A 27814-nucleotide genomic window follows, 5' to 3' on the forward strand; every position below is an offset into this window, starting at 1 on the left:
GATTCTGTACTTAATTTCCCGAATGTTGTTAGATTGCTTTCCAAAACTGCTGGACTAGTTTATATTCCCTCTAACAGTATCTATTGTTCACTCTAAGAGTATTCACTCCAACATATCAATTGTTTCTGTCATTTCCATCTCCTCTCCAACACTTGGTATTATCTAGTGTTCTAATGTTTGCCATTCTAATGAATAATGTAGAATCTCACTGATGTTTAATCTTTTAGTTTTTCTGTGGCTAATGGTGTTGAACTTTCCTTCATATACCTGTTAGACAATTGGGCTTTACCTGTTCCTTTATTTATTTTTCTATTAGTGATTGCATTGTTTTCCTGTTGATTTGAAAGAGTTTTGTTTCTTTTTTTCCCGTGTATGTGGGGTATATTCTGTATATTAATCTCCTTTCACTTTAGTTATTGTAGATACTTTCTTTAGTTTGTTCACATTTTCTAGGATATCCTTTATTGAATCACAATCTTTCATTTTGATGAAGTTAAACCCATCTAATTGTGACACTGTGATTTGAGGATTTAGCTTCATATTCAAAATGCCTTTGTCTACTCATAGACTGCAATGACTTCCCACATTTTATTTTATTAGCTTTTTACCTCTTATATTTAAGTCTTTATCTGGAGTTTACTTCTGAAGATGATGTGAAGCATGTGTCTAAACGGAAGGGAAGTAGAATTATTTAGAATTTAAATATAATCAAAGCATGTGACTTGTAAACACCCAAAGATTTTAATTGCTGGAAATAATATTTCCCTCCCTCCCTCCCCCCTCCCCCCCTTCCCTCCCTCCGTCCCTCCCTGCTTTCCTTCTCTTGTCTTCCTTCCTTTTTGTCAGAGAACCAACCCAGAGAATCCCTCCTTGGTTCTGATACAAAAGAAAAGTATTTAACATTTATTGTTTGTATTTATCTACTCAGGCTGCCACACAAAGAACCATAGCAAGTGGCCTGAAACAACAGAAATGTATTTTTCCACAGTTGTGAAGGATAGAAGTCTGGGATTAAGATGTTAGCAGGACTGATTCCATCTGAGGCCTGTCTTGTTGGCTTGTAGATGCCGTCTTCTCCTATCTTCACATGGTTGTCCTCAGTCTGTGTTGTCTGTGTCCTAATTTCCTCTTCTTACGACACCATCATAGTGGATTATGACTTCATTGAACCTTATCATTCTTTCTTTCTTTTTTTTTTTTTTGAGACGGAGTCTCGCTCTGTTGCCAGGCTGGAGTGCAGTGCCACGATCTCGGCTCACTGCAACCTCTGACTCCCTGGTTCAAGCGATTCTCCTGCCTCAGCCTCCAGAGTAGCTGGGATTACAGGCACACACCACCACGCCCAGCTAATTTTTGTATTTTCAGTAGAGACGGGGTTTCACCATATTGGCCAGGCTGGTCTCGAACTCCTGACCTCAAGTGATCTGCCTGACTTGGCTAACCTTACTTTTCTTTAAAGACCCTTCTCCAGCAGCCACATGCTGAGATAGTGAGAGTTAGGACTTCAACGTATGAATTTGGGGGGGCAACAATTTTAGCCCCAAATAGTACCTATGCTTTCAACCTGTGGCTATGGTGGCTGAACACATTTGTGGCTAACACAAATTTGACAGTTATAATTTTTTATGGATCATTCTACTTTTGATAAATTTAGGATGATTTTTTTAAAAAATGTAATGTTCCTTCTTTTAATCAATGTAGCTGTCTTGTGTGAACTTTCAGGAAATAATCATTGTATTATTGCCTCTAAAACTGAATACTTCTGGAAATCTGGGATGATTGATAACAGAGAAAACAACTATATTCTGAGGGCATTTTAGTTCCATTCTCAGACTTTAATTTCAAAATGTTATAATGTGTATTAGGGTGAAAACTATGTTAGTTACAAAGAGGCCTCAAAACATAATCTCCAAAATACATAGAAATGTATTTTTCTTAGTTCAGATTAGATTTGCTCCATGTGGCCATTCAGGATCACAGATTCCTTCCATCTCTGTTCCCACCTCCCTCAGAGTGTGATGCTCTCAGCAAGTCCATGCTGGTCATAGGTGTGTCGGTATTGCAGCTTGTGAGAAGGTCAGGCACACCCAGAGAAGTGCACAGACCAGGAAGTGGGATTTGTCACTTCCCTCGTGTTCCACTGGTGAGGATTTAGTCACTTGGCCACCTCTAGCTGCCCAGGAGGCTGTGAAATGAAGTTCTCTGCTGAACAGCTATGTGTTCAGCTACAATGAAAGAAGGGGAAGACTGACTTTGATGGACAGTTAATATCCTCCAATACATGATGGCAGTTTTAGTAACTGATAGCACCTGTCTGCCAGCAAAGGCGCAGCATGTCTGTGGTGTCCCTTTTGCCTCTAACCTCCTAGCAACCATGCCTTCTCTGTTTCTTCCTACCTATTCCCTTGATCCTTGTTAGCTGGTGGGTCTTTGGGGTAAAAGATAGATCTTGAGACTCCATATCCTATATTTTTTCTAGAAACTCCCCACCTGCTTTCAAACACACGTATACGCACACAGACAGACACACATACAAAATCAAGCAAATGGTTTTTACTTTTTTCACTTTTCTCCTAAGTACCACTTGTCTCTTTTTTTGTTGTTGACATTACCTTATTTTCTTTTTAGCTCAAAGAAGTGTAAAGCAAGAGCATCTAAGCTTGAGTCTAATATCACCACACTGCTGGTTTAACACCCAGCTGGGACTGTGTACTACTGAAGCAATTTTCTGTTTCGTTCATAGTACAGAATTCATGGATTGACAGGAGCAATTGCCAGTGGAGGAAACAAGAACATAAACAGATGTACACCAAGCACACTACGGAACACTTTTAATTTCCTGGAGACAGTATTTCTTATGGCACTGGCAGCCTTTCCTCCCTGCCTTGTCAGGATCTTATTAGTGTGCTGACAGATTCCTTTCTCTCAATGTACCTGCTGGGTGAGAGCTGCTATTATATGGAACACAGGTGTGCTGGGGTTTCCTTGGGAGATTAAAAAAGATTGTGAGGCCAGAAAGTTGGTAAAAGATGTACAAACGTTTAAGCTTTTTCCTTTCTCCACCTAACACTTGTGATGGGCTCTTTATCAAGCAGTGTTAGTATGTGTCTTTAACGAGCAAAAAGAAAAGGAGACTTCCCCCTTTGCTGTTGAAAATATGTGTCTATATTGCATTGTTAAATTTATGCAGGTCCCCATTTCTCTATATGATTGAATTTCATAATGATGGGAAGGATGGAAAGTATCCCCTACTGGAGGGGTCTTCTCAGGACGATGAATTGTTAATCAAGTGGATTATTTTTGCTTCCATCCCATCCAACCACACAAAACTCAGCCATGGAAAGATGATATATTACCAAAGCCCTGCATTGTCCCATTCTGATGTGTTTTTTTGGCATATCTGATAGTTGTACACCCTGGCAGGGGAGAGTAGCCAACAGAGAGATACTCAGGCCTTTGCAGTCCTTCTTTTAAGATTTGGAATTGCCACACAGCAGGTGCTCTTCAGTCATTTGAAAGAGAAAACTTAACATTTTCCTACTTGCCTAGTAGCCACATTATTTGTGCTTCATTTTTCCTTTCTATTTGCCTTGAGCGCAGGTGTATAGGTGAGTAACTGTAAGTAGAATGTAGTTCATAAGAAGTGGAGAAGCTGCTACTTCAGGGCAATAGGAATTTAGCAGTGGAATTTATAGACCTAGAAGGACACTTCAAGAATCCAGCTGGTTCATCCTGTGATTGCCTTGTGGGATCATCTTGAACTGACCATGCTACTGGTCAGCCAGTGGCTATGGCAACAGCCAGGGCTGCAGCTGCAGAGAGGAGCTGGCTTCTTTAACTGGCTTCTTATACATCATCACAACACCTGGGCTGAGCCTCAAAGCCTGGGCCCAGGACTGTTTTTGGAACTAGCTGAGAAAGGGAGGATGAAATTCTCAGGACTAATTTCCTGCCTCCTGAGGGACAGGACTTGGCATTCAAGGAGTTATATAAAACTTTTTTCCCTGGGTAACTCCAAGTTCGGAAGCAGTAATTCTCATACATTGTATCAAGAGCTTGTTTAAAACACAGATTCCCAGACCTCAGGAGGTTTGGGTTGAATCTGCATTTTAAAAATCTTCATATGAAACTCTTGCAGACTACGTAGAATCCCTTTTTTTTTTTTTTCTTTTGAGATGGAGTCTCGCTCTGTCTCCCAGGCTGGAGTGCAACGGTGCGATCTCGGCTCACTGAGCTCACTCTTGGGTTCCAGCAATTCTCCCACCGCAGCCCCCTGAGTAGCTGGGATTACAGACCCGTGCCACCACGCCTGGCTAATTTTTTGTATTTTTAGTAGACACAGGGTTTCACCATGTACCCCAGGCTGATCCGCCTGGCCAAGTGATCCGCCCGCCTCAGCTTCCCAAAGTACTGGAATTACAGATGTGAGCCACTGCTCCCACCTGAATCTTAATCTTAATGTGATTCTTTTGCAGACTATAGACTAGAGTTTGACATACACTGGTGAGAGAGAGAGAGAGAAAGAGAGAGAGCACAATTCTGAATGTAAAAGCCATGGTTCTAAAGGTTAACAGACTGAAATTCTGTGAGTTATCGTGCCCATCAATTTACATTTGTTATATCATAGTCCCTAAAGTATTTCCTAATATTTAAAAAGAAAAAAGAAATATCTTTTCACTGCAGCCTAACCCAATGTGTACTTATAGGTGGTTATTTCACTTAGATACTTTCAGAGAAAGAGCATTCATAACTTCTTTTGGCAGTCAATTAGGGTTCTTAATGCCCTCATGTTTCCAGGAGTTTTTTCCTTAGATCTAGACTAAATATTGATCAACCAGAAACTTAAACATATTTTGGGCAGAATAAAGAACAACTAGTCAAGATAAGTCTTTTTAAGTTATAAAAGTTTAATTTGATCTTCTTCAGGTGGAATAATTCAATTTTATACCCTTTCATCTTGGGGCCTAAGTTCTTTAATAAAGATCTATACCTTTAAGCCAGGGGTAGGCAAAGTAACGCTGAGGGTACCAGGAGGCATGTTGTCGCTCTGTGTGTAAAGACTCATAAACCTTCCAGAGCAATTAGTGGTGTTGGTAGGAACACATGAAGGCCAAGAAGGGGAGGTTAATCCACATCCCCTTCCTAATAACAGCATCTACTGTTTTCAAGACTTTACTGTAGGATAGGTACTTTACTCGAACTATTTCCTTTCATCTTTGGAAAGTAGTCTCATGAGTAATACTACTACTCATCCCTCTTACATGTGAGGAAGCAGAGACTTACATAGTTATCTCACTGTTCCAAGGTCACCATCACGTGAGTGGTGACCCCAGACCTTCTGACTTGAGAGCCAGTATGCTTAACCATCTACTGTCCTCCTCCTTCTGCCCAGGTAGCTCCAGCCACCAGCATTTCCTCCCCCTTTTCTCCCTGTTGGACATCAGGGCTCTTATATGCTGCCTTGACTATATGGGTCCTCTCGTAACTCCCACTCTCCATTATAAATTCCTAATTTACTCTCTCTGCACCAAGTCTGTATTTCCCTCACTCTGAATATTTAAGAACACAGTTCAAATAAACTGGCATAGCTATATATGTTGCCAGACAAACCTTTTACATCTGTCTGCAAAAATCACATTATACCTGTTTCCATGTATCTTGTTTATTCACAAGGTTGGCCTTACCTGGATATGTCAGGATTGGGCCTCTAAAATGTCCCTGAATTATATTTTCTGATTTATTTGTTGGTTCTTTTGCTCATTCATTGATCCATTTACTTATTCTTCAGATGGGTGTTGCAAAGTGTCTATGGAGTGCATATTGTATTCTAGGTTTGAGGAGTGGCTTCTGAACTAAAATATCTCACAAATAAGAAACTGAATAAGCAAACAAATGACTACAATGTGCATAAATGTTATGTCTTAAGATACTAAGGAAACCATGAGAACTCATGGTGGGAGAGTCACCTTACCTGACCTGAGGCAGTCAGGGAGGTTTCATAGAAGGTAACATCTGAGTTGAGTTTGGAAGGAAGCATAGCGATGAGCCAAGTGAAGATGATCCAGGGGAACATCCCAGATGGAAGGGTCAACCTGTGCAAAGATGAGTCAGGCAAAGTCACAGCACTTTCACATAAATGCCAGGAGCCCAGCTGGAGCACAGAGAGGGGTCAAGGCCCAGAAAGAAAAGAGGTTGCAGAGAGACAGTGGTCTTGGAACTTCTTATAAGACATAACAAGGAGCTTACACTTTATCCTAAAGACAATAGAGAGCCATGGAATGATTTTGAAACTGGCCAATTGTCCCATAGAACTGATGTTTATGATTTCTTTTGAATAAACATAGAAATTGACCCTCCTGGTTTTAAAACTTGAGACATTTACATTTGTCTTATCTGAATTCCTTTCTCAGGAAACCAACCATCAGGCCTCCCAGATAGTATCAAGGGACTGTAACTTACCAGATCACTACATCTGGACGATGAGATGCCAGAATGCTCACCTATCATGACTACCTGACTACCTGCTTTCTGTTGACTAACTGCTCTTCCTTACCCCTCCCTAAATTCTGTATTCTCATATATGATTACATTTCTTTCCTGCTATAAACCCCCCTAATTTTACTAGGTGTAGGAGATAGACTTCAGACTGATTTCCGATCTCCTTGGCACCTGATTGAAGCCTTCTTCCCCGGAAAAACTGATTGTCTCAGTGATTGGTTTTCTGTGTGGCATGCAGCAGAATCTAGACTGAATCCCTAGTGTTTCAGTAACAGTTTTTAAAAATAGATCTTGGCCGGGCATGGTGGCTCACGCCTGTAATCCCAGCACTTTGGGAGGCTGAGGCGGGCAGATCACGAGGTCAGGAGATCGAGACCATCCTGGCTAACATGGTGAAACCCCATCTCTACTAAAAATACAAAAAAACATTAGCCGGGCATGGTGGCAGGCACCTGTAGTCCCAACTACTCGGGAGGCTGAGGCAGGAGAATGGCATGAACCCGGGAGGCAGAGCTTGCAGTGAGCCAAGATGGTGCCACGGCACTCCAGCCTGGGTGACAGAGCGAGACTGCATCTCAAAAAAAAAAAAAAAAAAAATAAAATAAAAATAAAAATAGATCTTATGAGACATAATGGACATAAGTAAACAGTATTTAAAGTATACCATTTGATAAGTTTTGACTTAGGTATATACCCATAAATCATCACCAAAATTGAGATAATGATCATTATTTCTCACCCCCAAATTCCCTCATACCATTTATAATTCCTCCTTCCTGTTTTCCACTGACAATCTCTGTTTCTTAGCCATGGACAATCACTGATCTGCTGTCTGAAAATATATAATTTCTGCATTTTCTAGAATTTTGAATAAGTAGAATTTTATAGTATGTAATTCTGATTTTTTTCACTCAGTATAATTATTTTTAGATTTATCTATATTGCAGGTATTAATAGTCAATTTCTTTCTATTTGTCAGTTTTATTCCATTGTATGAATTTGCTTCTCAAGGTGTATTTCTCCATTCATCTATTGATGAATGGTTGAATTGTATCCAGCCATTGGCTATTACAAATAAAGCTACAAGTAACATGTTCATACTTTGTATGGATACAGTCTTTCATTTCTCTTGTGTAGATATCTAGGAGTATAATGGCTGGGTAGTATGTTAAATGTACTTTAAGAAACTAATAAATTGTTTCCCAAAATGATTGTACCATTTCACATTCCCACCAGCAGTTTATGAGATTTCTAGTTCCTCCACGTACTTACTTGTCAATATTTGGTATATTCTGTCCTTCTAATTTTAGCATTCTGGTGGATTTGTAGTAGTATCGCATTGTGATTTTAACTTTCATGTCCCTAATTACTAATGCTGTTACATTTTTTAATGCTTATTTGCCAGCCAAATATATATATTTGTATATATATATGTGTATATATATATGTGTATATATATGTGTATATATGTGTATATATATATGTGTATATATGTGTATATATATGTGTGTATATATATGTGTATATATATGTGTATATATATTTATGTGTATATATATGTGTATATATATGTGTATATATATGTGTATATATATGTGTGTATATATATGTGTATATATATATGTGTATATATATATGTGTATATATATATGTGTGTATATATATATATATATATACACACACACACACACCCTGTATATATATATATGGTAATGTGTTTGTTCAAATCCTTAGTCCCTTCCCCCATTCCCAACTTTTAAATTGGGATGTTTATTTACTTAATATTATTCATAATAGCTTTGAGAGATCTTTATATATAAGTCATTTATGAGATATATGTAAAAACATTTGTTGATGTTTTCTCTTTGGCTTCAGCTTGTCTTTTCATTCTCTTAAATGTCTTTGAAGAGCATCTAATGACTGGTCACTCACAGAAGTACACGTGTCCAACACCCTTGCTTCAATCTAGGACCATCTTATGTCCCTATATCATCTTATCATCTTACGTTTTATATCCAGAGCTGCCCATAGGATGGGCTGAAGCCTCTTTTCTTTTTTTGAGATGGAATTTCACTCCTGTTGCCCAGGCTGGAGTGCAATGGTGTGATCGTGGCTTACCGCAACCTCCGTCTCCTGGGTTCAAGCGATTCTCCTGCCTCAGCCTCCTAAGTAACTGGGATTACAGGCATGTGCCACCACACGCAGCTAATTTTGTATTTCCAGTAGAGACAGGGTTTCTCCATGTTGGTCAGGCTGGTCTCGAACTCTTGACCTCAGGTGATCCGCCCGCCTTGGCCTCCCAAAGTGCCAGGATTATAGGTGTGAGCCACTGCGCCCAGCTAGCTCTTTTCAAATGCATTATAGGTCAACTTCTCCTTTGCTCAATCTGCCTTCCTCACACTCTGGCTTTTCACAGCTCTTATTCCAGAGGGCACTCCACCATAACCTCTTACATGCCAATTTCTACCTTGAGTTTGTTTCCAGGAACCAAGCCTAAAAACAGGACCCATGGCTTTTATTTATTTATTTATTTATTTTTTGCTTGCTTTGAATTCTTACTCTGTAAATGAATTGTGCTGTCTACACACAGAAAAATATACATTGAAGCATGTCTTTGTTTATTCCTAGTTACGTTTTTTGGAAATGAAGTATAACTCAAGAATATTCTTAACCTACATTCTCATTTCCTTAAATAAGCTATTCTTAACTTTCTCAGAAGGACCTACTGAACAACATGTCACTCTTTTGTCTTTTCGTGTGGCTTCAGCCGGAGTGCTCACCCCACCCCGCTTCTTCCCTGTTGGCTTACTGTCACTTCTCTCTGCCCTCTGACCTCAGCCATTTAGATATTCAGTTGGAGGACTTGCTCTCTATTGTCTTACATCTAGCTAGTACAAATGATAGATGGACCTTGATATACAACAGATTCAATATGAGCCACCTGAGGTTTGTGGCAGCTCCATAATTTGTAAAAGAAGTGGCTTAGGCGGCTGTCTTGTGGGTTGGAACACATAGTGGGCTTGTCTAAGCCTGCATTTGCAAAACACTTTACATAAGATAGAAAAGCATCAGTTGTGCATATTAAGGAATGAGGGGTGAGGACTTTGGTGGAAATTACACAGATCTTCCTCCAAGCCATGACTTGACATTGGTATTCTTCCGATGACTTGATGTCCTTATGTTTAAGATTATTTTAGGAGTTGTTTAGAACATTGTGATGCTTTTTTTTTAAAAGCTAAATCTGATTTCTTATTTTTTAGAATTCTTTTCCCCACAATTTGGCTTTTCTCATTCAAGTGTTCGGATAGTAAATTTACGTTTGCACATGTTTGTGCTCCCAGCTGTACATATCAATTTGTAAAAAGCCAAATGGAGAACAGTTTAGCATCAGTGAAATGTCAGGAAAATGCCCAGAAGGCACCAACACAATACTAGAGTTTCAAATTTTGAGAATGGAATTAGGCCACAAAATCAGTTTTCTTGCCTGTGTCATGGACCATGGGGATGTGTCCTAGTTCTTTTAAAAAAAGGGCATCTAAACCTCTCTCAGTACAACTTACAGGTCTGTGCTGGGGACCTGTGAGAAACCTCTGGATTTGAGACTAATTGAATCTGCGTTGAAATGGCCTTTTCCTTTCTTTATTAAAAAACTGATTTGCTCTACCACCTTTTTCTTTGGCTTGCTTGCATTATCCCTTTTTTTTTTTAAACTGCAGAAATCATATATTCTTCAAGGTTAGAAGAACAAAAAAGAAGAGAAAAAATCAGAACCGAATCATACTTTTTGTTAGATCATGTGTATAATATTCCCTTTTGTGGTGGTGGAAAGAACTCACCTCCTCTGGTTTAGAGGGAAGAAGAGTCAGTTGTCAATGCAAAGTTCTATTACAACATCTCCAAAGCCATAGTTTTTATTTGAAAAGCGAGGAAGTGTGACAACATATGACTGGGCCTGTGATTATCATTCAGACCCATACAGTGAAAACTCTGCCTGAATTTGTTCATGACCACATTTCTTTTCCAGGTTTGACAGATTGTAGTTTTCCAACTGTCTCCTTATTAACATGCTGCTTGTTTCCTCTATCTACTTTTGCTGCACCTGCTGTGATAGTGATTGTTTTGTGTATATAGGTACCATTGCCTTCAGAGATTAAGGGCGCACATTGTGAGCAGAAATAAACCAATGGATTTATCAGTGACTGTACAAATTCCACCTATATTTTGGACAATAACTGAAAGATCTCTCTTGGGAAAGTAATGTTTTTCTTTGGGAATTGTGGGTTAAAAAACTATGTTTACAGCTATGCCTATCTCCTCTTCCTCATTCCTTCATTCCTTCTACTTTTTGATTTATAATTGTATTTCATAGCCAGAAAAATGCTAAAGAGGTTAATTTTTTTATATTATAAAGTAAAAAAAAAAAATCCTAAGTAAGTTTACTGAGATTTTTCTAGCAAAACTAGAAGTCTTAGTGGGCTTCAGATTCATACTCATGAATATTCTTTTAATTCTTACTTTTATACAAATCTTGGAAATTAGAGGTACAATAGATTATTAAGAATTATGAAAATTTATTCATTGGAGAGCATAGCAAGAAAATTGCTTATGTTAACATTTGAAAAACTATTTGGTCTACCTGCACTGCAAACTTATAGATGATGGGAAAGCTTATCTTTAAGGCCTGGATCAGTGCAAACAGCCCTGAAAAAGAAAATCTCGAGTTTAATTTACCTTTCAGTACTGAAGAATATATATTGCAGAATTTAAAGAGAAAAGGATCTTCTCTCCTATCTCCTAATGGATACTCTTTGTACCTAGGGTCAGTCTGACTTGGTGGGTGAGGTGTTTAACTGCTGCTGACCTTGCTTTGAATTTCTGGCTACAGAGCATTTCAGAGGACAGAGCAAATCTTCTGTTGGGTGTCACATAGGTGGATGCATGCTGGTGCTGGTTCATTCACTGGCACATCCCAGGAATGAATATTTTCTTCCTTGCACATTGACCTTACTCTAATAGAGTGACCCAGAAACAGAGCTGGTCTAGTTTTATATGTAAGTAGGAAGGAAAGTTTTCTTCCTTGGCACATACACCTGCTAGCGCTCCGACACTTCTAATTTGGAGGTCACAGGAGCAAGTAAATAAATACTATTTAAGGAGCATTAAAAGAAGAAAATTTGGTTTAAACCAAAAAAAAATCATAAAATGGGGAGACAGAGCTACAAACAAGCTGTGGGACTTCAATCATACTTGCTTTCTTCCATACTATTATAAGAATAAAATAAAAAAGGAAGGAAGGGGGAGGCTGAGGCAGGCAGATCATGAGGTCAGGAGATCGAGACCATCCTGGCTAACATGGTGAAACCCCGTCTCTACTGAAAATACAAAAAATTAGCCGGTCGTGGTGGCGGGCACCTGTAGTCCCAGCTACTTGGGAGGCTGAGGCAGGAGAATGGCGTGAACCCGGGAGGTGGAGCTTGCAGTGAGCCGAGATCCTGCCACTGCACTCCATCCTGGGCAACAGAGCGAGACTCTGTCTCAAAAAAAAAAAAAAAAGGAAGGAAGGAAAGCAGGCAGGAAGAAAGGAAGAAAGGATGGAAGGAAGAAGGAAGGAAGGATGAAGAAAGAAATAAACATATTTCACTTTATACATAGCCTTGCTTCAGTTGGAGAGTGATTCAACTACTCTCAGCTTTCTCTGTAACCACTCAGGAATACCATTTAGAAAAACGTTCTTGTAGAGCTAGAGCCTATTGCTAATAATAATATTCTGGAAAATTATGGGGAGATATATATGCTTATAGGCTTACCTCTGACCTACAAATTGTCTCTAATAGAGACTATAATTGTGCACAATCCCTTTTTTCCTCTTCTGCATAGCCATGGGAAGTTTTTTTTATGTAGGCTTATGTGACCTTCCTAGGTTGTCTGAAATAATCTTGCATCTAGTACATGAATATTACTTAATAAATCCATAAGTATGTACCAAGTGATTTGGCTGCAGAATCAAAATTTTTAAAATGATCCATATTAACTACATCTGAATTTATCCTTGAGCTCCTCTTCTCGTTGTAAAGTGCATTGCACCTATAAAGAGAGGAGTGCAGAATACTTGTAGAAGTTTGTGGGGGGACAGTGAAGGACATTTATTGGTCTAGTTAATGGTAATAGGATATATCCAAAGTGGAAATAAAAGAGAGGCTGTCTTAATTCAATGGTGAGCCAGGGCTATAAGTAACAAAAGATGGATTTCTTGGGAAATGAATCAATTCATTTTTTGTACCATCAAACTGGGATCTAAAATATGAGCCCCATGATACACATGTACACAATGAAACTGTTGGTCTGTTATTGTAATTCTTGAAAATCTCAGTTTATAGTTTTTGTGTGTAAGATAATATTATCCACAGAATCCTAGGTTGGGAGTCTAGTTCTGTTTCTGCTTCAGAAGACTCTTGTCTCAGAGAAGACCCTTAAAACTCTGAGGGAACCCTAGGATCCCTCATCTATAAGATATAGAATGCTCTAGGGGCAAAGTTGGAAAATCCCCTTGAGGACTATGATGTTCCCGACTAGGACACTTTATAATGCTTCCAGGATGCTAATTTCTGGAGGCAATTAGTAGGTTTGTAAACAAATTCTTTTGAAGTGAAGGTTTGAATTGTGTATTGGCAGGAATTATTTGGATAATTGACTTGAATGAGTTTAATTGGCTGTAAGAGTTTCATTTTTGTTTTGTTTCTTAGGATGATGTAATTACTGCCTGTGTTGAGTTCCTGCAGGAATGATTTAACTGTTGGATATTTTGAAATGTTCTGGTTGTAAAAGCATGTATTTGGTATCTGTGTTTTATTTATTTATTTATTTATTTATTTATTTATTATTTATTTATTTTTTTTTTGAGATGGAGTCTTGTTCTGTTGCCAGGCTGGAATGGTGCGATCTTGGCTCACTGCAACCTCCACCTCCCGGTTCAAGCGATTCTCCTGTCTCAGCCTCCCAAGTAGCTGGGACTACAGGCGCGTGCCACCATGCCCAGCTAATTTTTTGTATTTTTAGTAGAGATGGGGTTTCACCATGTTAGCCAGGATGGGCTCTATCTCCTGACCTCGCAATCCGCCTGCCTCGGACTCCCAAAGTGCTGGGATTAGAGGCGTGAGCCACCGCACCTGGACATGTTTGTTTTTTTCCTGGTGTTCTGAGTGTCCTGTGGCAATGGGAAGTTACCATCTCACCTCCACTATTAAGGCACCAAGTTTCTACCTCTTGCCCCCTAAGAAATGTGGGATCAACTTGAACAGATCTGTCAGCCCTGGTGAGTTTCAGATACCTGTCTCCTAAGAGGAATCTTCTGCTAGGTTAGGGGAGGGGGTCCTATAACAGCTGGAACATAGGCCTTCCCTTCATATGAGGAATAGTCATATCATTCTGCTCTCTCAGTTCTTGTTTCTTAACTTAGCAGGGAATTCAGTGGAGATTTAAGGGTGGTAGCAATAAAGCTTGTGAGAGTGCTTATGAGCCACTGACAGCAACCAACACTATTGTAAGGGAGTTGCTAGATCGCCAGGAACCTGGTGGCTGGGCAGAAGCCGACAAAGTTGACTGCTATGAATTTAGATTGTGGCCTACCAATATATGAATAGACAAGAGTTAGACTTCACTATCCCTCCAGAATTCTTTTTCTGTGCGATACCATGTTATGATTATATAACATTCATCATTTGGAAATCTCAAAATACGTTATAAGATATAGCAGCATTTGATGGCTGGAAAACCTTTAGACATAGTTACATAGTTTAATGACCCAAAACTTTCTGCTTTATGTACATATGAAGGTAGAGGTTCCAAAATGTTAAGTTAATTGCTATCGTCCTCTAGCAAGTCTCTACAGAAGTCAGAAATAGGACAGCTACTGTGAATAGGTACTGGATAATTTTTCTTTTTTAAGAAATGCAAGTAAAAGCATTTACTACATTTACTATCATTGAGGTTTGATCATCTGCAGAAAATAACTTTTAATGTGTTCTTTAGAATGAAGCATACATAGATAGTATCTGCCTTCTTTATTTCACCATGAAGCCTAGAGGGCAACTGGTAGCATAGAATTTAGAAGATACTTTTTTTTTTTTGCCTATCTTGCTTTTATTAATTTTAGAATCTGTAAGTTCTTTGAGAAAGGTTATATACTCATGATATGTAGTAAGAGTGCACAAAAATTGAATTATTAATAACTAAAATGAGAAAAGAAGTTTATATTGCAGGGGTTCTTAAAACTTTTTTGGTGTCTTGACTGCTTTGGCTGTCTAGTGAAGCCTATCAACCCCTCTTGGAGTGCTGTTTTAACAAACAATATAAAATACAAAGGATTCAAAGAAAACATATCACATTGAAATACAGTTATACAAATAACTTAAAACATTGTGATAGAGTAATGTGTATGCTTCTTATTTACACATTATAAACAGAATATAGTGGCTGGGCTAATAATAATAAATTAAAAGTACTGACACATAGATTTTCAAGACGTCTGCAACAACTGCAATAATAAATAAAAGTATCTATAAGTTCTATCTGTGATAAAGTCACAGGTTCTGCTAATAATACCGTGTTTTGGTGCCTGCATTTGTATTTTAACAGAAAACTAAATTTCAGTTATATATTAGTGAAAATAAATGATGGAATTTTGCTTTTCAATTCAAGTTTATGGATCCTTTGAATTTTCCCGCTGGACTCCTCTCTGTGGGTTCAAAGTTAAGAAGTCTTCTGTTGGGTTCTCAGCTCATCTTTTCATCACTTGCTTCTCTTAGATAATGTTCAAATACTGGTTACAAATAGGAGAATAAATGATGAGTTCATTGGACGAGAATTGAGGGGAGTTAGCAGAAGATTTCTGTAAGAACACAGTCTGGGTGTCCCAAAGCAAGTTATAAAGTAATACAATTTTTCTTCGATCCCACTCACCATCCTTTCTGCATCATCTTCCTCCAAGTCAGGTGCTCAGTGTTTCTGAGTGAGATGAACAATTCAATTAGATGTAATTGTTAGTCACAATGTTTTAGTCTTCCCATGGATGTATTAAGTATATATATTTACATATATTCTACAGGAAGTGGCACTATTTAATCAAGGAAATCCAATGCCAATAATGGATTTTGGGGATCTACCCAGGATAGATAGGTAAAGGGATATTTTTGGCCGTTACTGACACCTTTCAGTCACCTAATGATTGGCTATTTGTCTTGCCTATTTATAAGTCAGTTGTAAGTTTCATTGGGCAAACAAAGGAAGTTGTTGTTTTTCAGTCTGCTGTTGGTTTTACCTTTCCTGGCAGTAACGTTTCCCTAGGGGCAAGCAAATACTCCAAGTTGAACATCTCATTTACAGCACTGTCATTTGGGGTGATAGTTATTTGTAGTTTGTAGAGGAATTATTTCATTCATATGAGTGAACAGATGGGTTAATAAAGCTGTCTGAAGTTGTACACTGGTACACAGAATATTTCAGGGACATCCATCATGGTGTCATGTTGCTGAATGCTGAACTACCAATAGACTATTAGATTACAAGCACCTTGAAAACCAGAATTAAACCTAATCTAAACCCAAGCCATAGCAACAGAGTAGCGAGGTAGGCTTTACTTCTAGTCTTCAAGAAGTGAAGGTAGCTTGGCATCTGCTGCTATCATGCAGGCATTAGAACATTTAAAAAAAACATGTAAGCTGTGACAATGTTAATTTCATAAGAAAAAAATGGGTTGTATAATTTTATTCTGAAATGTGTTTCCTTTATTTTCTAACTATAAAATGGTTTTGACATCTTCAAAAACATCATCGCATAAATGCAAACATATTTTTTAAAGAACTAAAACTTTATAGACTTTAGGTGAAGGGATTCTGCAAGGACTGTGACATCCAGTGGGAGGGTGCTTATGTGTGGTGTGTATAGAGACCTAATAAGAACTACTTCAAAGTTTTACAGAACTTGTCAGAAGTCTTATAACTCGTACCAAGGGGAAGATAACAGCAATCAAAGTTGTAAATAAACTAGATGTTGCTGGCTAGCAAGATTTCTCTACATAGACCCTAAACGGCCCTATTGTCAAGATTTGTGTGGGAGATGCAAAGGCAAACACCTATCCTGTGTGAGCACTTTCAGCTTCAAATATCATTTCAATAAATGAATGCAAAAAATAGTAAAAAAAAAATACAGCAGGATCATGGCTGGGGCTAGGGCTAAAATAACAAAATTATTTGTTGTTTTAATTGTGTGCACAAGCTGTCTCCTTTTTGTAGTGAGCTCTGTTTTGTCTTACACTTCACTGAAGTATGCACTGCACACTGAGATTTGATTGAAGCCACATAAGAAGGAAAGATTGGGAAGGCAGTGAGGGAGTCTGCCATGGTTGCTGGTTCTCTATGAGGCTCAATTGTTGGGGTGCACATGGCATGCAACACTGATGCTTGACAATATAAGGCAATGGCTTTCAGCTATGGCTGCACATTATAATAACCTAGCAAGCTTCTAAAACATACCAATTAAATTAGAGCCTTTTGGGGTGGGGTTCTGTCTTTGGTATACACTAAAAACACTCCAGGTGATTCTAATATGCAGCCAGGGTTGAAAATCATTGGTAAAATGGATGCAAATATCAGTCCATAAACTCAAATGCACAAGAAGCAGAACTTAATTTTTTATTCCCAGCCTCAATTTTGCTACTAACTTCATTCTTTTTTATGGTTTACTTAACCCTGTAGTTCAGAGTTCTTATGCAGCGCAAAATTTTGGGGAGCAGAGGAACCTCTTATTTGTAGGTCATCTGTCCACTAAAGTTACCTTTCGATGTCCATCACCCCATCAACATGACACTTTTGGTCCAGTGGTGCGGCATACTTGGAGAACTGGCATCTTTCTGTGATGTGCCTCCACTCAAGAGCTAGGTCTGAGCCTAAGGGATGCCACAAAACTCAGTAGTCACACAAGTCATATTTTAATGTATAATTACTGATATCTAAATTAATGCAAAAAATCCACAATGAACAAAATATCGGAAGTTTAAATAAAAACAGTGTCAGTACCCACTCTGTCCCCAGCTTTTCTCCTTGTGGTAGGAAATACTGCCTCTCTAGCAATGTGCAGACTGCAGTTTTTTCCTGCTTGTTCCTTCCAGTTGAGGAAAATGTCATTTAATCCAGGAAAAATATTTTTCCTTTTGTGTTTCTGTCTTGCATATTTAATCTACTCTGGAGAATATTCTTTTGTACAGCTGTTTCCAAATTAGGTGTAAAGTTTTGGAAAAAAGTATATGAAGAAAAGTATTCAGTAGGCAACTTGCAATGTTTGCTTTGCCATTTCTCTCTTATTTGTCACCGAGCGTAGAATTCACTACCTGCTTGAGGTATATGTGACTGTGTATGTGTGTGTGGGTGAGTGTGTGTGTGTGCATGAAGGGATAGAGTGCCATAAGGGTCTCCTTCCATCCCTCTTTTCTTTTTTTCCTCCCTCTCTCACTCCCTCCTTCCTTACCTTCCTCCCCTCTTTCCCTCCCTGTGTTCTTCCTTCCTTTCTGCAAAATAAAGGCAAATTGGTAGGAAACTTAAGATATTTTTTATTATTTCTCAAATATTCAGATACTATTTTTGCCAATATGCCCTGTAGTCCATACAGGGAATTTCTTGGACTTGCACCTCACCAAAAACTTCCACCTAGCAGGGGCACTAGAAGCTTCTGTGGCATCTGTCCCTGGGTTCTGTGATTTGCACAAGAGAATGCTCAACTTTTCCACTCCACATTTTACTATGTAAGGAATTAAACCAAAACTGTGTATGTCTCTCTGTCTCCAGAGCCTTTGGTGGAAACAAGTCCTTCTGCCTTTGCTTCTCCTATCTCTCAGATGGTGGTTGATAACCCCCATCTTGTTATCAGCATTTCCTGCCTGTATTCCTTGGGTGTCTTTGAATAAATAATTTCCTTTTCTTCCAGACACAAATAAGAGATAACATAGGAATTAACTTAAGCAAATTGAGTCTTCTTGAGGAGCTCCTGTGCAAAGATGTCTGGATGTCAGCAGATCATGTTACTTGGCAAGAGAGAAGGACAATGAATTCATGGAGGCTAGATCATCTAGGGCCCTATTTGCAAGGAATTTGGCTGTTTCTCAGGATGAGATGAGAAGGCATCAGAGGATACTGAATAGAGAAGTGACATAACCTACATAGAACTTAACCTTAATTGCACTACTCTCTTGCTAGCTTCCTGCTCTTCCTCCAACATGCAGGCACACTTCCTCCTCAGGGCTTTGGTACTTGCTCTTCTATTTGCTTGAGACGTTTGCCCCACAGATAGCTGCACGGCTCAGTGCCTCACCTTCTCAGCAGCATCCTTCCTGGCCACCCTATTTAATATTTAAACTTCCTATATTTTTTCTTCCCTACTTTATTTTCCTTCATTGCATTTATCTAATACTATGTGTTAACTGTCTATGTCATTTATTTTCTGTCAAAGAAAAATAATTATATTCTGGACAGCTGGTCTGTTTTTTATCAAATAGGGAATGGAAATCTTTTAACTGATATCTTTCCTTCTTTTATTTTTGGAATTAGCTCTAATAAGCTCAGCAAACTTTGTGTAAGATCTAATTAAGGGGTATCTTCTTGTACGCTAACTCTTCCAGATTTCATCTTACTATTTGGTGATCATTACCTTTGACCCAGATTTAAAATTTTAAAAAATGTATTACTGTTTTATATCTACTTTTGTTTCAAATAATCTTTAAGCAAGGCACGTCATAAAGAAGAATTTATCCTTATATCTCCTATACCCAGTGAAGTTTGTGCACATAGAGCATGTTAAAAAGCTGAATATGATATGTAAAATGTAATAAAATGTTAAAAATATTCATATCCTATTTACCTTGGGAGGTTTATACTTTATTTTTATTTAATTTTTTTATAATTTCAAATTTTATGTTAGATTTGGGGATAATGAGCAGGTTTGTTACATAGGTATATTGTGTGATGCCAAGGTTTGGGATACAAATGATCCCATCTCCCAGATACTAAGCATAGTACCCAACAGTTTTTCAACCCTTGTCCCCATGCCTCTCTCTCTCCCCACTCCAGCAGTCTTCGGTTTCTATTGTTGCCATTTTTGTGTCCATGAGTACTCAGTGTTTAGGTCCCACTTATAGGCAAGAACATGCAGTATTTGGTGTTTTGTTCCTGCATTAATTCGCTGAGGATAATAGCCCCAGCTGCATCCACGTTGCTGGAAAGAACATGATTACATTCTTTTTTGTGGCTGTTTAGTATCCCATGGTGTATATGTAGCACATTTTCTGTATCCAATCTACCATTAAAGGCAGCTAGGTTGATTCCACATCTTTGCTATTCTGAAGAGTGCTGCAATAAACATGTGCATGCATGTGTCTTTTTGGTAGAACAATTTATATATATATCTCTAGTAATGCAGTCATGGGGTTGCTGGGCTGAATGGTAGTTCTGCTTTGAGTTCTTTGAGAAATCTCCAAACTGCTTTCCACAGTGGCTGAGCTAATTAACATTCCCATCAACAGTGTGTAAGCATTCCCTTTTCTTCACAGCCTCGCCAGCATCTGTTGTTTTTTGACTTTTTAATAACAGCCATTCTTACTGGTATGAGATTGTATCTTATTTTGGTTTTGACTTGTGTTTCTCTGATGATTAGTTATGTGGAGCATTTTTTCATGTTTGCTGACGTATGAAGATGACATATGTTGTATGTCTTCTTGTTAGAAGTGTCTGTCCATGTCTTTTGCCCATTTTTTAATGGGGTTTGAGCATAGAATATTTTTCCACTGGTTTGTGTCATCTATTATTTCTTTGAGCAGTGTTTTGTAGTAGTTCTCCTTGTAGAAATCTTTCACCTCCTTGGTTAAATATATTTCTAGGTATTTTATTTTATTTTTTTCTGTGGCTATTGTAAATGGGATTGGATTCTTGATTTGGTTCTCAGCTTGAGTGTTATTGGTGTATGGAAATGCTAGTGAGTTTTGACATTGATTTTGTATTGTGAAACTTTACAAAGTTATTTATCAGTTCCAGGAGCCTTTTGGTGGGTCTTTAGGGTTTTCTAGGCGTAGAATCATATCAGTGAAGAGAGACAGTTTGACATCTTCTTTACTTATTTGGATGCCTTTTATTTCCCTCTCTTGCCTTCAAACCAGAGATCTATCTAGGCATGGAGCTGGGAAACCTTCCTGGCCCCAAGTTCTCTGCATGGGGATGGAAGGCAGCCTAAATTCTTATTCCAGTAGAGTGGGTGCTCTAGATGCTTGGAGATCTGCCTGGGTGTGGAGTGTAGAGGGCCTTGCTGGACCACAATCTCTGCACAGAAAGGGTGGGAGAGCTCAGGCTGGCAAGCCAGGATAACAGGTACTCTTACTGCCTGGAGATATGCCTGTGCATGGAGTAAAGACGGCTGTGCTTCACCATGGTGTCTGAACAGGATGGGTGGGCTGGCTCAGGCTGTTGATTCAGGTGAGTGGATGCTCCAAATGCCTGGAGATCTGCCAGAGTGTGGAGCAGAGAGGGCCTGGGCTTCACCACAGTCTCCACACAGGAATGGTTGGGTGGCTTGGTATGCTGATCTGGGTGAATGGTAGCTGCAACTGCTAGGAGATCTGCCTGGGCATGAAGCAGAGAGGGCCCTGCTGTACCATGATCTCTGCACAGGCAGGGTGGGGTATCTTAGGTTGCTAGTCAATGTCACCAGGTGTTTCAAATACCTGGATTTCTGCCTGGGGGTGGAGTGGAGAGGGACCCACTGCACCATGATCCCAGAGAAGGAGGTTGGGCCACCCAGAAATGATACACATAAATCTGTTCTATGTCTCCAAGCTGGTCCTGGCTGCAAGTCTCCTCATCCAGGAGAAACTGGATGAGCAGCTTTCCTCCAGCTCCAGGCCTGTGACAGGGGAGAGCACAATTCCAGTGCCTACTGATGAGGCACTTTCTATAATTCTGGCTGTAGAGACCTCTACACCACTCCAGAGCAAGCGCTCCAATCTCTGGCCCAAGACAAAAATGCCTGTGCAGCCACGGTGCCAGATTGCCAAAGAATGGCTGACTTTGTATGCACTTGGGTTAAAAACGGCATCCTGCTTTCAGTCCTCGGTCTGAGAAAATGCCTGCAGCTTTTCCCTGTGTCTTTTCCTCTCAGCACTTCCAAGCCTCTCTCCAAGTTAGCTCCAGGACTTGGGAGAAAAAAAGTGCTCTCCCTCAGCCTAGGTTGCTGGGATCCCCAGTAGAAAGGTGAGTAGCAGAGGGAGGCTCTCCTCCCCTGTCACATACTGGAGCTTCACATATTGTCAGCCAGATGCCATCATGAGGGCTGTTTGCCCACGTTCTTCTCCTTGGGAGCTGGAGTATCTTTCACAATATCAGGGGATTCGTGTTGTATTAGTTTGTTCTCACACTGTATGAAGAAATCCCCAAGACTGGATAATTTATAAGGAAAAAAGGTTTAATTGACTCACAGTTATCCATGGTTTTTAGGGGAGGCCTCAGGAAACTTACAATTATGGTGGAAGGCACATCTTCACAGGGTGGCAGGAGAGAGAATGAGTGCCAAGCAAAGGGGGAAGCCCCTTATAAAACCATCAGATCTCATGAGAACTCATCCACTATCATGAAAACAGTACTGGGGAACCGCCCCCATGATTCAATTATCTCCACCTGATCCCGCCCTTGACACCTGGGGATTATCATTTCAAGATTACAACTCAAGATGAGATTTGGGTGGGGACACAGCCACTTGATATCATTCCACCACTGGCTCCTCCCAAATCTCATGTCCTCAAATTTCAAAACACAATCATGCCCTCCCAACAGTCCCCCAAAGTCTTAATTCATTCCAGCATTAACCCAAAAGTCCAAGTCCAAAGTTTCATCTGAGATAAGGCAAGTCTCTTCTGCCTATAGGGCTATAAAATCCAAAGCAAGTTAGTTCCTTCCTAGATACAGTGGAGGTACAGGCCTTGGGTAAATATACCTATTCTAAATGGGAGAAATTGGCCAAAACAAAGGGTCTACAGTCCCCATGCAAGTCCGACATCCAATAGGGCAGTCATTAAAACTTAAAGCTCCAAAATGATCTCCTTTGACTCTAGGTCTCATATCCAGGTCACACTGATGCAAGAGGTAGGCTCCCACATCCTTGGCAGCTCTGCCCCTGTGGCTTTGCAGGGTGCAGACTCCTCCCAGCTGTTTTTACAACTGGCACTGAGTGTTTGCAGTTTTCCAGGCGTACTGTGAAAGCTGGTGATGGATCTACCATTCTGGGGTCTGGAGGATGGTGGCCCTCTTCTCACAGCTCCACTAGGCAGTGCCCCAGTGGGGACTTTGTGTGGGGGCTCCAACCCCATCTTTCCCTTCCACACTGCCCTAGCAGAGGGTTCTCCATGAGGGCTCTACCCCTACAGCAAATTTCTGCTTGGACATCTAGGTGTTTCCATATATCCTCTGAAATCTAGGTGGAGGTCCCCAAACTTCAATTCTTGACTTCTCTGCACCCACAGGCTCAACACCATGTGGAACCTGCCAGGCTTGGGGCTTGTGCCCTCTGAAGCCATGGCCAGAGCTGTACCTTGGGCATTTTTAGCCATGGCTAGAGTGGCTAGGAAATAGGGCACCAAGTCTCTAGGCTGCACACATCAGGGGGGCCCTGGACCTGGTCCTAGGAAACCATATTTTCCTCCCAGGCCTCTGGGCCTATAATGGGAGGGGCTGCCATGAAGGTCACTGACATACTCTGGGGACATTTTCCCATTGTCTTGGTGATTAACATTCTGCTCCTTGTTACTTAGCAAATTGCTGTGATGGGCTTGAATTTCTCCTCAGGAAATGGGTTTTTCTTTTCTGTTGCATCATCAGGCTGCAAATTTTCCAAACTTTTATGCTCTGCTTCCCTTTTAAACATAAGTTGCAATCCCAAATCATATCTTTGTGAATACGTAAAACTGAATGCTTTTAACAGCACCCAAGTCACTTCTTGAATGCTTTGCTGCTTAGAAATTTCTTCCACCAGATACCCTAAATCATCTCTCTCAAGTTCAAAGTTCCACAGATCTCTAGGGCAGGGGCAAAATACCACCAGTCCCTTTGCTAAAGCATAGCAGTAGTCACCTTTATTCTAATTCCCAACAAGTTCCTCATCTCTATCTGAGACCATCTCAGCCTGGACTTCATTGTCCATATCTCTGTCAGCATTTTGGTCAAAACCATTAGACAAGTCTCTAGGAAGTTCCAAACTTTCTCACATCTTCCTGTCTTCTTCTGAGCCCTCCAAACTGTTCCAACCTCTGCCTGTTACCCAGTTCTAAAGTCATCTCCACATTTTCAGCTACCTTTACAGCAGCCTCCAATTACCCAGTACCAAGTTACTGTATTAGTCTGTTTTCATGCTGTTATGAAAAAATTCCTGAAACTGTGTAATTTATAAGGGAAAAAGGTTTAATTGACTCACAGTTCCACATGGCTGGGGAGCCCTCAAGAAACTTGCAATTATGGCAGAAGGCACCTCCTCACAGAGTGGCAGGAGAGAAAATGAGTGCTGAGAAGTGGGGAAAGCCCTTTATATAGCCATCAGATCTTGTGAGAACCCACTCACTATCATGAGAACAGCATGGGGGAAACTGCCCCCGTGATTCAATTATCTCCACCTGGTCCCACCCTTGACACGTGGAGATTATCACAACTCAAGGTGAGATTTGAGTGGGGACACAAAGCCAAACCATATTACCCATTTTCCTTCTTGAATTAATGCTCACAGAGTTGATCTTTGTGCAATATCTTGCTATTTCCAAGTGGTCGAGGCACACTGAAAGCTTCTAATCCACCATCTTGGGAAAAAAGAATTTCTCTCTCTCTATATATATATATTATATATATATTTTATATATATAATATATATATCATATATATAATATATATTTTATATATATATTATATATATTTTATATATATAATATATATATATTATATATATTATATATATATTTTATATATATATTATATATATTATATATATATATTTTATATATATATTATATATATATTATATATATATTATATATATACACACACACACATATACATATAATGTTAAAAAGCATCTTTTCAAATAAATGCTGCTTGCATATGTCAATTTAGTTTGAACAATTTTGGAGTGGATTTCAGGACAGGAGAGAGAAAAAAGCAAAGAGCAAAAGAACTCCACTCTAAAGGGAAGTCATAGTTCCTGGGTCTGAGTGGTGCTTCTTGCCTCCATCCTGCCCTGACCCTTCATAGTCTCATGACTTTCACATTGCTCTAATAAGATATCAAAATTTGAGTGAGGGTTTCAGTTCCTATCTCTGTTCTCACAGTAACGAAACAAAAAGGGTAACTTGTCCCTCCTCTTTACATTTTAAAATAAGGAAGGGTTGAATTAGCTCAGTGTTTCTCAAGGCTTGATTCACCTTAATTGACTGAAGCGCTTTTTAAAAATCCCAATTTCTTTGGCCCTTGTCATAGACATTCTGATTCCTTTTATTTGACAGAAGACCCAGGCACTGACCTAATTTTTAAAAGTTCTCTATATGGTTCTCTTGTGCAGGCAGAATTGAGATCATTGGCTTTGCTAAGGTCTCTACAGCACTGACATCCTGTGACTAGGTGGATAATTTAACTCTTCCTAACTCTACAGAAAAAGTGAGAAGCTCTAGAGATTCCACTGATAACCTCTTCAAGGTTATGTCACATGCTGCCACTAGATGGCGCAGGCAATTCTTGGGACGGAGGAGATTCTGGTTATTTGGGATTTTCATTTTCCCTGTGCAATATACTTGAGACACTCAGCTTAAGAAGCTTCGTGGGGGAATGACATTTTAGCTCCTTTCCCAAAGCTCGAGGCCCAGAAGGTAGAGCTGTTTTGCTTGACAAGTTGATAGAGAGAGACTCATTAAATAAACGTTCCATCGTCTGAAGGGAGAAAGTAAAACCCCCGGCATAAATATTAGTTCACATTTTTCTTATTATTTCCAGCAGGTGTGTGTTCTTCCCTTCTCTGTGTCTTTCTCTCTCTCACTCTTTGTTGGTGGCCTCTTTTTACCTTTATCTTTTCCCTTTTCTTGGTTTCTGTCTGTAACCACTGTTTGTAAACTGGTTATGATGAATTTACAGGTGGATTAAATCTTAGTTTGCCACCTTTGTGGTAGATAAAAATTTTAGGAATCCAAAAACGATACCTACACAATATTCTTAGAAGGGTGAACACATTCAGGTTACAATGGAAAAATTCTTATTCAGGAGACTTCCTGTGCAATGTTGTTTGTTCATAGCAGCTGTGGTAGCACCCGCCAAATCCAGGAAGAAAGAATTTTATGCCGTATCGGGGAAAAACAGTCAAAATCCTTTCCTCTTTACAGCACAATTCGGGTGACGGCCAAAGCTCTTAGTGTACATACAAGTAGGGGTTTTTGCACAATAATAGGATGTGCTTCTCTGATGCTTTTCACTGGAAGACCTCATAGCGCATTGCTGCTTTATTCCATAAAGCTGCCTCTTTCCCCTGGGCTGTCAGAATAGGAAGATGTGTTGTGATTTTTTTTTCAAAGAGATTGCATTCCTTCCCTGGCTTTGTTCCAGCCCAGCTGCTTGTTGTTCAGGGATATGCTGCGCTCTTGGTGCCAGGATATACCACTGTGCTTTCTTTTTCCCTGAGTGACATATACTGATGGGTCACTGCCTGAAACAGTGGAACAAGGCATGGTGTGTGTCCACCCGTGAAGATCCATTGTTTATTCTTCCCTAGTTTCCATCTAGCAGCATCAGGTTCCCATCTTCATTAAGAAACAAAACAACCGACCAGACAAATAAAACCCCACAAACAATGCAAAATAAACCACCACAAATGCAAGAAAAAAGTCTTTTTTGAATTTTACATTAATAGCTAATGTTGAGTGCAAACTATATTCTGGATACTGTTTTAATCACTTGTCATATGTTGTGTCATTAATCCTCACATCAATGTCATGAGCTAGGTCCTATTATTATCCCCATTTTACAGATGAAGAAATTGAGTAAAAGTAGGGTTAAGTAAGTTGCTCAATGTCATGCAGCTGATAGGTTGCTGAGCCAAGCTCTGATTCCAGGCAATCTGACACAGTACACCTTAACTCTATATCTAGATTCCAAAGGGTTGTGTATTGGAGTCACAAGCAAATAAAGGATAGATTCTCCAATTGGATAGTTGTTAGAAAAGGGTGTATTTCCTGTTAATGTAGCTATATTTCTTTTGGTATAAGATTCAACAGATGCTCCAAACCCAGTTCTACCCCATTCTGGAGGACCTAAGTACATTGTGGCATACCCACTTCTTACTGGCAGAAAAATTAAAAGGAGGGAAACTTCCTTCTTAGTTGTGACTGGGATCATTTAGTGTGTCTGTACAATCCTAAATAAATTTGGAAAGTGAACAATTGGGAGGATGACCTACTTTTTTTTTTTCTGACTCATTTCTACACTACTTAAAAGTAAATAGGAATAGGGGCTGATATATAAGGCATTTGGGAGCTTTTTCTCATTGGTCATACAATAACCTCTTTAGGTCAACAGAAGTCTGGAAGAAGGAGGCCACCACTCACTCTGCCTAAGAGTGTGTTTTTAGTGTAATTCATGCTGTATTAGGCATGAAGAAAGCAGACAGCTTTCTGAAATGAGCTATTTCCAAGGCAGTACAATCATATTGCAAAGAAAGCATCTAGAAGGAAGAAATTCATCCCATAATTAGGGCTCTGAAATATTTTCAATCAACATATAGGTTGGTGCAAAAGTAATTGCAGTTTTTGCCATTGAAAGTAGTGGCCAAAACTGCAATTACTTTAGCACCAACCTAATATCATGAAGAAAGAAAAGAAGCACAGTCCTTGCTAGAAAACAATGATAATCTCAATAGAAGAATCTAAGAGCTAGAAGACTCAGTTGAAAACAGCACAATTGGGCCAAATAGGAACAGCTCCAGTCTACAGCTCCAGCGTGAGCGACACAGAAGACGAATGATTTCTGCATTTCCAACTGAGGTACTGGGTTCATCTCACTGGGGAGTGTCAGACAGTGGGTGCAGGACAGTGGGTGCAGCGCACTGAGCGTGAGCCAAAGCAGGGCGAGGCATTGCCTCACCCGGGAACCACAAGGGGTCAGGGAATTCCCTTTCTTTTTTTTTTTTTTTTTTTTTTTGAGACGGAGTCTTGCTTTGTCGCCCAGGCTGGAGTGCAGTGGCACGATCTCGGCTCACTGCAAGTTCC

The 27814-nt window shown here is 39.6% G+C and overlaps 1 protein-coding gene across 6 annotated transcripts in view; it reads left to right on the plus strand.

Moving 5' to 3' along the window:
- CPS1 (carbamoyl-phosphate synthase 1) overlaps window positions 1-27814 on the plus strand; it is a 201976-nt gene that overhangs the window by 554 nt on the left and 173608 nt on the right. The gene's annotated exons all lie outside the window — the stretch shown is intronic.

Source organism: Gorilla gorilla, chromosome 11 (assembly GCF_029281585.2).
Source record: "Gorilla gorilla gorilla isolate KB3781 chromosome 11, NHGRI_mGorGor1-v2.1_pri, whole genome shotgun sequence".
Lineage (NCBI taxonomy): Eukaryota > Metazoa > Chordata > Mammalia > Primates > Hominidae > Gorilla > Gorilla gorilla.